We start from the raw sequence: 12,587 nt of genomic DNA, 5'->3' as shown, positions 1-12,587 counted from the left end.
AATACATTTCTATCAAATTCTATCTCTGCAAAATACTGAAATGACATTTTAATAAAAATACAGAAGGTGAATTATGACTTAGGAAATTCTAGGCTGTAAAATAGCAATGTCCTGCAGACTTCATATACATTCTCCCTTACTGACAATGACTCATTGTAAGAGTGAATTTTAAACTTAAGAAAACCTCAGTTATATTAACAAATGATCTTAGTTGACAATGACAAATTAATTAATTTGCTAAATTTCTTTCCTTACTGGCATTAGTCCAAGATTCTCTGTTCATTTTTCTTTCATAAACTTCATACGATACAGAGTTTGATTCTATCAATAGGAATCAACAATGGATTGTTTCTTCCAAGGTTGCAAGGACAATATTAAAAAAATTTTTTTTGTTATTAAAAATTTACAGTGGCCTGAAAAGCAACTGTACCATTTACTGACAGGATCAAAGCCTATAATGCCATTAGTGCTAGGAATGTCCTTTTGGAGTATTTTTCTGATGTTAATAGGAGAGAAAATGTATGTTAATAGTAAGATATAATAATAAGTAGCAAAACAAATCTGGGGAAAATCAAAAGGAAGATCTAGAGTCCAGGGGTCCTCAAACTTTTCAAATAGGGGGCCAGTTCACTGTCCCTCAGACTGTTGGAGGGCTGGACTATAGTAAAAACAAAAACTTTGTTTTGTGGGCCTTTAAATAAAGAAACTTCATAGTCCTGGGTGAGGGGGATAAATGTCCTCAGCTGCCGCATCTGGCCTGTGGGCTGTAGTTTGAGGACCTCTGAGACTTTCCAAATATGATATCAATTTCTCTGCCCTGAACCATGCTTCCTTCTTATAGTCTTTATTACTTTTTTTTTATTTTTGAGACATTTTCAGGCTTTCAAAAATCAAAACTAAACTCTAATACCTTATAATATTATATTATAAGATTTGGTCAAAATTGAATATAGATCTTCCAGAAGATGTTAGTACACATAACAGGATAGGAGTTTAAAGTATTAAAATTATGGGATTTATCAATGAATTTTAACTGACTTTCATTCTAAAAAGATAGGGCAAAAGTCTTATTCTAATAACTCATTACAAGGTGGATGTAAGCCCAGGCTCTCAAAAGCTATGCCAGTGAAGGACATATTCTGGGCAAGTCCATCCAGCTAGAAAAGGATCAGACCAGTAATGGATAAGTGTTTGCTATCTAAAGATCAGCAAAGTTAGGTTTGTACAATCTCATTGCTAGGTTCACAACAAGGTTATGCCTTTGGGCCCAAGCAACTCTCCAAATATACATAGCACCACACCAATGAAATCAACAAATCCTTAAAGTACTAAAATATAGCTATATATAAGGTAATAATATGTGTGTATATATATATATGTATAAATATATATATATATATATATAAAGAGATGAGGTACAATATATACATATGTATTCAGACATAGAAACAGTTAAAGAGATGGAGAGACAGACAGACAGACAGAGTACACCTAGGAATTCTTAGTATTTTAGGGATTCTGAATATTTTTTAATGTCATTGCCTCTATGGTAGTCTAGTGAAGCTCTTGGATGGTTTTGTAGAATAATATTTTTAAATAACTGAAGGAAATGCTGAATTTTAACTAGTTATGGAAAATAAAGATATTTTTCTCCTTTCATTTTCCTATATACCCTCTGCATTCTTGGATCCCAGATTAAGAATGGCTAATCATTATGTATCTATTTAAAATGCATGGATATTTTTTTCTTCCCCTAAAGTCTTACTCTAATGTTTCTTCATAGCATGGTAGTGACCTTAAGTTTTATTTTTTTTAAAGACCTTTCTTTCAGTAGAATGGAAACTTGGGCTGATCTAACAAAGTTGGAAAAGCTTTGACTACAGACTGAATTAGTCCTTCTTAGGATTAGTTTTGGTAAATTTAGGCAATTTTAGCATCAGAGAATTAGTAACCAGGTGAGCTTTTCTGGGGTGGGGGTAGAAGTAGGGGCAGGGAGGGGAAGTAGGAGTCATGATAAGTCATTAAATTACTTACTAAGGTATTGAGGCCTGTGATATAGGTTGTAGGGAGTTAGGTTGCCATAGGAGGTTTTGGTTTCCCCTCCTTGAAGATCTTTAAGTAGAAATTAAATGATCACTTTTCTGCTTTGGTATAATGAGGATTTTTTGGAGTAAAAGGATGAATTGGAAATCCCTTACAATTCTGCAATTCTGTGATTCTATGAGTACTTATATGGTTGAAATTACAGGCATTTGAACAAGTATTGATATATATATATGTATTCAAGTATATATATATATATATATATATATATATATATATATATATATTCCTTCTTTCCTTCCTTCCTTCCTTCCTTCCTTCCTTCCTTCCTTCCTTCCTTCCTTCCTTCCTTCCTTCCTTCCTTCCTTCCTTCCTTCCATCACTTAATTGGATCTATTATTTTTTTTTGTTGTAGGCAACTGTTGATGAAATCACATTCATCAATGCTTTTTTTACAACTTGAAGTCTTAGAAAGTTGCCAATGTTTGTTATATGCAGGCCTTGAATTTGGGTCATCCCGAATCTAGACCTGTCTATCTGCTGCATTGTCATCTTCTTATCATCCATGCAAAAAAATAAACAAGTATTCTGCTAAGGACAGCAGTGGGAAATAAAAACCTAAGTTTTTACACAAAAGTGTGTGTGCGTGTGTATGTGTGTGTGTGTGTGTGTGTATATATATGTATGTATATACACACACACACATATATATACATGTAGATATACAAACATATATACTTATAAAACTATAAGTACATTTATATATATTTATTAGTGTCTATAATATATATGTAAATGTGTATGTTGCATGTACTTATCTGTGTTTGGGTAACTGTTGAGAGGTTTCAGGGTGAAGTGGCTGGCTAGGAAAGCAATCTTGAAGTTTAAAAGATCTGATTTCAAATTCTGCCTCTGAATATGTGTATACATACATACATAAACACACATATAATCGTCCAAAACAAATATGTAATTCATATATGTTTGTCCACACACATGTATTTCTTTTTGTCTGGTGTCTAATACAGAATCACATAGGAATTAGTTTGATTCTTGTTCTATATTTTTCTTTCAAAATTACTGACATGCATGACATGGTACAAAATCCCATACAAAGAGAAATTTTGGAAAAAAATCTTCCTTTTAGAGACTTACAGACTGATATTAGCATAGATAAATAAAGGAATAAAAATAATGAAGTTGTTTTTCTAAAGAAAAAAAGGATGAAGTTACTTTAGACAATAACATCAGTTATCGTTGAGCGTTTGCCTGATCTACATTACAATTTAGAGTCTCCAAAAACATGATTAATTTATTGGAAAGTCAAGACATTTTACAACAATATATTCTATGTTACTTGTGTTACACCTCTGAGTCATACTTTGTAGAATGACTAACCTAACAAGCAACCAATTCTGACAGGTAAGGAAAATCCTTTTGATCCATGCCCAGGGAAAATGCTTAGGACATATTTACTTTTAATTATAGGAAAAGTCATCTTTATGGATTGCCTCATCAAAACATGCTTGAAAAATATATCCCAGGAAATTGACTATGATTCCTCAGCTACCAAAACAATTCCTATATGTGAATGGGTTGAGTGAAATTGAGATTTTTATTTTTAGCACACTGAATAAACATTGAATAGGACCATAAATTTAAAGCTAGAAGGAATCTTAAAGCTCATCTAGTTCAATTCCTTTATTTTTAAGCTCTAGATCTGAAACCTAGAAAGTAAAGTAATTTACCTAGTCTTCAAGATACTAACTCTACAGAGGGATTTTTTTTTTTCCAATTTGGATTCTACCATGGTATGACACAAGACAGGCAAATGGTTAGGAACTAGCTACAAGATCTATATTTAAGAACAAAAAAAGAGTATTTTACATTCATCCGTTTTGTTGATTCAGACAAATAATATCTTTCTATCTGAGAACATTTGGAAGTTAAGGAAGGTGGGAATCCAGAGAGACTTCACTTTAGAAAGTAGTGCCTTATAATCAATTGGGGAATGACTGAACAAGTTATGTAATATGAATATAATGGAATACTACTGTGATATAAGAAATGATGAGCAGACTAATTTCAGAAAAAACTTGAAACACTAACATGAACTGATGTTGAGTGAAGGGAACAGAACCAGGGGAGAATGTTATACATAGTAATAGCACTCTCTTAACTGTGTGATAATCAATTATGAAATTCTTAGCTCTTCTCAGCAATACAATAATCCAAGACAATTCCAAAAGACTTGTGATAGAAAATGCCATCCATATCCAGAGAAAGAACTATGGAGATTGAATGAAAACTGCAGTATACTATTTTAATTTTTTTTAATTTACTTTTTTTGTTTTTTCTTTCTTGTGTTTCTGCTTTTTATTTTGATTCTTCTTTCATAATATGACTAACATGGAAATATGTTTAACATGATTATACATGTATAACCTATATTGAATTGCTTGCTGTCTTGGGGAGGGGGGAGGAAAGGGAGGTAGGGAAAAAATTTGGAACTCAAAATCTTATAAAAATGAAGGTGAAATTATGTTTACATATAATTGGAAAAGAATATTAAAAATTAGTGAATTTAATTAAACAAACATTTATCAATTGCTTACTATGTGTAAAGCATTATTCTAGACAATGAAGATAACTTAAAAATGAAACTATTCTTGCCCTCATGAAGCTTATAAAATATTAGAAGATAAAGAGGAGATTCAAGACGAATGCAAAATATTAAACACAAAATAATTATATATAGAGAGAGAATACTTAGAATCAGAAAAATCAGGGAAGACTTCATACAAGACATTGCACATGAAATGAGTTTAGGAGAAAGAAAAAGTTCTTGGGATCAGGCCTGACTCAGAAATAATAGATATTTTGTAAGGATCTATAAAGATAAAAATGAAGGAAGTGTGCTTTTAATCAAATTAGAGGTATGGCTAAAATGAACGTATCACAATAGGAGATAGGAGATCTAGTTCTAGTACCATGTAAATCTGTTTAGTATAATAGATAGGGAAATATTAGGATAAGAAAGACATGGATTTAAATCCTGCTTTGGATATTTACTAGCTACATGGGCCTAGAGTATAGCAAATAGAAAAGAGAGTTTGGGCCTTTGGTAGTGAAAATTTTACATATACACATACACACACAAATATAGATCATGCCTATATATATGGAGATTAAAAACTATAACATACATACATGTACTGTAGGTCTACATATACATTTGCTGATGAATTCACAAGGCCATTTGATGACAGAATAAAATGCTTTTCTAAATTAAAATAAATTATTAATTTTTTTCAAAAGAATATCCACCTACAATGCCCTCTCTTTTCTTCTACTACACTCCCCACTCAGGGAGTAAAGGAAACAATTCCCCTGTAATAAATGTGTGTCAAATAAATCATATTCCCAGAATGACCATGTTCCTTCTGCTCCCAATATGTCTCAATCTGTACTCTGAGTCTATCACCTCTTTTTCAGAAAACAAGTAGCTTGTTTCATCATGACTCCAGAGTTGTTAAAACTTCAAAGTTGATTTTCTTCTTCATAACATTGTTGTTACTGTATAGATTGTTCTCTGCATCATTTTATACAAGTCTTCTCAAGTTTTTCTGAAACTGTTACCTTTATAATTTTTATAGCACAATAGATATATCTGGTCACTTTCATAAACCATAACTCATTCAGTCATTCTCCAATTGCTAGGCATTCCCCCCAAACCAGTTTTCCAATTTTTTGACACCACAAAGTTACTATAAATATGTTTGTACTTAGTTATCCTTTTCTTTTTTTTTTTTTAAATCTCTTTATGGGTATCATTTTAATAGGAGCATTTTTTTCAAAGGGAATGCATAGTTTAATAGCTTTTTGGCTCATAGTTCTAAATTGTTGTCCAGAACAGTGAGAACAGGTAGCAGCTTCACCAATAATGCATTGATGTTACATGTTTTCTCATAATTCAGCATTTGTTATTTTTCTTTTTCTAAACTTTGCCAATTGGATGAATGTGAAATGCAGTCTCAGCATTATTTTAATTTGCATTTCTTTAAGGAGTGACTTTGAGTAACTATTTTCAAATGGCTATTGTCATCTTAGATTTCTTTCTCCAAAAACTATCTGTCCATATCCTTTGACCATATATCAATTGGGTGGTGACTATTATTCTTATGGAAGTGAATCATTCATTCGATCAATAATTTTTATTACAGGACTAATATGTGCTAGGCACTGTACTAATTGATGAGCAAGTTCCCTATGTATCTAAAAAAATGATGGCTTTATCAAAGAAACTTTTGTTATTGTTGTTATATTTGATTTATTTAATATTTTCCCCAGTTACATTCAAAATAATAAAAAAAATACATTTGTTTTTAAAATGTTTGAGTTCTAGGTTCTTTGTCTTATCTCCACCCACAATTAAGAAGCTACATATGAAGTTATTCAAAACATTTTCATAAAAATCAAGTTATCAAAGAAACTTGCTGAAATATTTTTCCCCTTTACCTTTTTCTCTTTGGATTTTAGTCACATTGGTTTTATGAATGGAAAATCTCTTTAATTTTATGTAATCAACATTGTCTGCTTCTATTATGTCATCCTCTATAGCTCCTGTTTAATGATGACCTCTTCCCCTAGCCATAGATCTATCAGGTAATTTTCCCTCACTCCTCTAATTGGTTTACAATGTCATCTTTTAGGTGAAGTTTATTTTGTTATACAGCATGAGATATTGCTTTTTACTGAGTTTCCACTGGGATGTTTTCTGTTTTTCTCCAGGTTTTGTCAGAGTAGTTATTATGCCAATAGATGAGATCTTTACATTCATCAAACTTTAAGCCACTACGTTCATTTGTTTCTACATATTTGTTTCTACATACACTGATTTCATATCCAATCTATTTCATCTCCAGTAACAAATTGGTTTTGGTTTATTACTTTATAGTATTGTTTGAATCTTGCTAGTCTAGTCTCTCTTCTTTCTCACTTTTTTTTCATTAATTATCTTGAGATTCTTAACTTTTTGTTTCTTTGGATGAAATGCAGCATTTTAAGAGATAGGAGATTTATGAATATATCTTACATGATGAGAAGGATCTAGTAAGTAAGTAGGAAAAGGAAAAACCAAAACCTGGAAGAGACAGTTAGGAAAAATTCAATCACTCCAAAAAACATTTATTAAGCACCCTTAAGCACCCTGAATTCAAATTTGACCTCAGACAATCACCACCTTTGTGATTGTGGGCAAGTCACTTAAGTGTCACAATCCAGTGGAGAAGGAAATGGGAAACCACTCCAGTATCTTTGGCATGAAAATCCCATATGGAGACATGAAGAGTTGGACACAACTGTATAACACCAAAAACCATTGTGTTAAGTGTCAGAGATACATTTAATAAAAAAGACTGTCCCTGATTTCAAGGAGCTGACAAACTAACAGGGGGGTGGTAACACATAAAAGGAACAAGGAACAAGGGAGGAGCAGACAAAGCAAGGGGTACCTGGCATTAGAGAATCTTGTTCAGTAAGGTAGGAATCAGGCAGAGCAGCAAATGAAAACTGGAGTGACCTGAATCAACTCCAGTTTCTGCTAGGAAGACATTGGAAGAAATATGATATTTCTCCCTCACCCTCTAAATAGTGAGGAGAGGAAAATAAGGGAAATGGTATAATAGAAGCTTGGTTAGCATCATGTTGATAAGATTAATATGAAAAGGGCATTGTGTTCCATGAAGTTGAAGCTAGGCAGAGCAGCAGATGAAAAGTGGAGAAAACTGGGTTTTGGAGAGCATGAGAAGATGGAAATAATAATAGCTAATTTTCTATAGTGCTTTAAGGTTTGCAAAGTACTTTACAAATATTATTTCATTTGATTCTCATAACCACCTTTGAAAGTAGGTATATAATCCCCATTTTACAGATGAGGGAAATGAGACAATGATTTATTCAGGTTTGAGGATATATATGATTTCAGCTTTTTCTGACCACAAATTCAGCACTCTATCCACTGTACCATCTATGCTTCCAGGTGTGGAATGAAGAAATGAGAAAATGCTGATTTAGGATGAGTATGACTGAGTTGGATGTGAATAAAGTATGAGAAAAGGTAGGGTATCAGGGAAGAGGAAGAGAAGTTCAGATGATCAGAAGTAAATTAGGCAAAGAAGTCAAAGGAGAGAGAAAGTGGGGCAGTTTTACTAGACAAGAGCTTGGACAACCAAACTTTGATGCCTGAAACAACCTTCTTTCAGATCTAGTATACTTAAAACATATTCTCTCTGTCTCTGTCTCTCTATCTCTCTGTCTCTCTCTCTCTTTCTCTTACACACACACAACAATGCTAAATATAATTCAATACTCAGATAAATGAAAAATTATTTCAATATAATTAATTGAAAATAATAATAATTTGTTATTAGTATGAGTGAATGAATGAATGAATAAGTATTAAGTGCTTACTATGTACCAAGTGCTGGGGATACAAACACCAGGTAAAAATAGTCCCCGCTCTCAAGAGTTTACATTTTAATAGAGGAATATCTTAAAAGAGGAATACATTCTGTTTCCCCCAGATGTGTTTTGGGGGAAATAAAATTGACAAGGAATGAAACTATCTTCTCAAAACTGTACATACCTGTAGAGGCAGGAACAATGAAAAGGTATACTTAAGACCCAGTATGATTGATTTAATACTACAACAACATGTTAACAGTGCAATTGATAAGACAATGGTTAGCTAGTTTGCATATACTTAGTACTTAGCATGGTGATATAGTAGTTCTACAATTGATGTAATTGTAATAGGGTATTTTAACTGAAGACAAAGTCAGCCACAGACTTTCTATCCCCCACCATCCTGGTGGCTCTCCTGCCTCCTGAATTCTCTCACTAAGAAGACCAAGGCCCATCTGAAGGTCCCCCAGAAAGCTAGCCCAGCCCCAGGTGAAGGAGACAGACTGTGAAGGCGCTAATAAAGACTGGACTTTATTCCTGACTATTCACGTGGTGATTATTCTGCTGTAAACAAGGCTCATTCAGAGGACCTCCAGAAAGCTAACCAGAACATTACACATACCCCATTACTTTGAAGGAATCTTCAATTGGTATGGATTTGAGTCCTCTTATAATCCTGGTCACCCTCCTCTGAATACACTTTGCCTCATCTTTTCTAAGAAGTCTTAAGAAAGGTTTCCTTTGTTATTGTTTAGTCATTTTCAGTCATGGTCCAACTCTTCATGATATCATTTTGGAGTTTTCTTAGCAAAGCTAATAGAGTGGATGGCCATTTTCTTCTTCAGCTCATTTTACAGATAAAGAGACTGAGACAGAATTAAATAACTTGCCCAGGTTCATCCAGCAAGTCAGTGTGTAAAATCATATTTGAACTCAGGTCTTCTTGCCTCCATACCTGGTAGTCTATTCAGTGTGCCACCTAGCTGCCCCTGGACTACCTATAATGAAACACAATGCTCTAGATGACCAAGGCTAGTAATGTTCTTTTCATCTGGGATAACATTCTACTGGAGATATTGAATTAATTTTCTTTGCTGCAGCTTCATAGAAGTAACTCGTGCTGACTCCCGTCAGGTCTTTTACAAAGAATCTGCTTTCTAGCCAAATCTTCCATGTCTTAGGCGTTATATACTTTATTTTAAAAAGAAGTACAGGACCTAACACTAGAGAATGTGGGAAAGAGTCTTTCTAATCCCACTTTATAAATCTAAAAACTTAGCCTATAGAACTATATTTTTAATAGAAAGTCCAGAAAAAATTATGCTTAGCTTTTGCATAAACTATCTTGATAAAAAGTTAGTAAAATGTGATATTTCTTTAAAGATTTGCCTAAAGTGGCAAAGGAGGTTCATGTTTCATTCAAAACATGATTAATTCTCCTCATAATCAGACCTACTATCCCCCAAGTGATATAGGATACAAAGAGTTACTTTAAAATCTTAAATATTCATTTTCATAAGTTAAGAGAATAATTGTTTAAAGATCACTTAAAAATCTTACCAAAAGGCAAAAGACAGCTAGCCAAGGTAAATAGTTAGAGAGATAAATAGAGGGATGATAAGTAGACAAAGAGACATATGTGTGCATTGATAGATATGCATACATTTATATGCATCTGTTTGTTGTCTATCTATCTACCTTTCTATCTACTTATCAATCATATCTCTTCCAAATAATGAAGGTTATCCTTTGTTATGACTTCCATATCATATTTTCACAATGCTATCAGAATTAAGGAGAGAATAAATGAATTGATGTTTTGAATCTGAATGTCCCCTAGACACAAAAAGATATTACCTTATATCAAACAAGTATTGTAGATCTGAGTAACCATTAAGCGTAAATCTCAAAACTAATTATGGTTCTTCAAGTTGAGAGTTTCTTCAAGAGCCACTTTCCCATTTCTGTCAAACATTTGCAGTTCTAGTACAAATACATTTATTTTTTTCAGAATTAATTCACTAGTATTTAAACTTCAAAGCAGTGTTTGCTTTTCATTGTGAAATAAAGAAAGGTTATGAAGAAATTTTCAATGCATTTCAGAAAATTTAACTCATTGGCTCCCTGCATTGTTTTACTAAAATGCTTTTAGACTGGTCATAACAGCAAAGAGCAATAAGACTGAATAATGAACTTAGGACTGATTAAGCCTAATGACAAAAAACATTTTTTAAAATGAACTCTTTGAATTGATTAGTTGACATGAATGGAATGGGCAGTTATAATGTGGAGGGAAGAGTTTTGGATATGAAGTCAAAGGACCAGGATTCAAATTCTAGCTCTGCTACTTACTACTTGTGAGACCTTGTATAATTATTTATCTCTTTGGAACTCAGTTTCCTCTGCTCCCCAAAAATAAGTTCAGGATGAATGACTTGTAGGATTCCTTCCATACCCATTACTGCTATACTTCTTTAAATCCTATGAACTAAAAAACAAAACAAAAAAATCCCTTCTTTGGTAATGCTAATTGACCTTCTCCCCCTCTTGTGATGACCACATTAGCACCCTGGATACTTTAGAACAGCCAGAGTCAGGATCAGCAAAGGTCCTTGGTCTTTATTCTTTGTAGACATAAACGGAATGGCCACAGGAAGTGAAAGGAATCACTCTAGGAGTGACTCTGGCTTTCTCACTCCACCCTCTAAATCCTCCATCCAATCTCTCTATACGCCAACAGATCAAGCCTGCACAGAGTAGTAGGCAGGGTCATTCTTTCTTCAAGCATATGCTAAAAGAGTATTGTCCAATTGGTAATTACCCTTAAGTGCTCAGACCTCGGTGCATCAACTCAGTTTCAGCCCATTACACCCTCTCATCATCTATCCAGCAAATTATTAGCAGTGTTGACTTTTCTGTAAAACCCAGTGGCCAAAGCATGCACACTTAGCTAGGCAAGCTCAGGTATAGAGATCCGTCATACCTTCTCTCTTGAAGTCATAAATTTTGCAAGTCAAATTTCAATTAGATACAAGTTCCAAAATGTCAGAATCACACAAAGACAAGATCTGAACCTAGATCTTATAAATCATTCATTTATGGACAATATTGTATTAGATATTATAGTTCTAAGGGTGTCCTGTAGTCATTTTTTGTTGTCCTTCCCAAAGGACTGGGGTTGAGGATTTCTGTGATTTATCATCTTCTTTCTACTTCTGGCTCTAGGCTTTAGGAGAGAATAATTCTCAACTTTTCTCCTAATAAATTTGTCTTCTTTTTCTTTCTCTCCTTCTTCCTTTCCTCCTTCCTTTGCAATTGGGGTTAAATGACTTGTCTAGACTCATACAGCTAATCTTTTAAGTGGCTGAGGCTGGATTTGAACTCACATCCTCTTGACATCAGGGCTTATCTAGCTGACTCCGTTTTCTTTTTCTAAATAAGAGAAATCTCATTTTACTTTTCACATTTATCAAACAGTTAATAACCAAGAAATGAATAGATAAATATTATTTCTGCATACACACACACACACACACACACACACACATATATATATACACACACTGGATTTATACTTCTAACCTGCTATAGAAACTTTGTTTATTGACACCATCTAACTAAAATAATAGCTCTAAATAGTCACTTATAATCTTTGTTTATATTCATCTTATACATGGAAATGGGGTTATTATTTAAAATTTTCTTGCAAATCCAATAAAATCTATAAAGTGAGTAGTACTAATGGAGTTTACATAACACATTCTTTTTATGACACTCAAGAATATATCAGTTTAATAAAGTTAAAGTGAATGATTTATTCCCCTTTTGGTTCCATGTTATTTGACTACCTAATAGTTCAGTCAAGAGACGAAGGGAAAAAAAATTCTGCAATCTATTATCTATTAGCAAACACAGTGAATCAACTTCCACACAGCAAGATTAACATTAAACTTTCTCAAAGGCATATACTAGGTTCAAATCATTTTACTGTACAAAGTGCTAATCAATTTCTTGATAAATAGTAAATCTTAAGAGTATATTACATCAATGGGAAATTATTGTTTTATAAAAAATGATCA

The sequence above is a fragment of the Sarcophilus harrisii genome, chromosome 5 (assembly GCF_902635505.1).
Source record: "Sarcophilus harrisii chromosome 5, mSarHar1.11, whole genome shotgun sequence".
Lineage (NCBI taxonomy): Eukaryota > Metazoa > Chordata > Mammalia > Dasyuromorphia > Dasyuridae > Sarcophilus > Sarcophilus harrisii.
The sequence above is the reverse complement of the archived record's forward strand: the minus strand, read 5'-3'. Positions refer to the sequence as shown.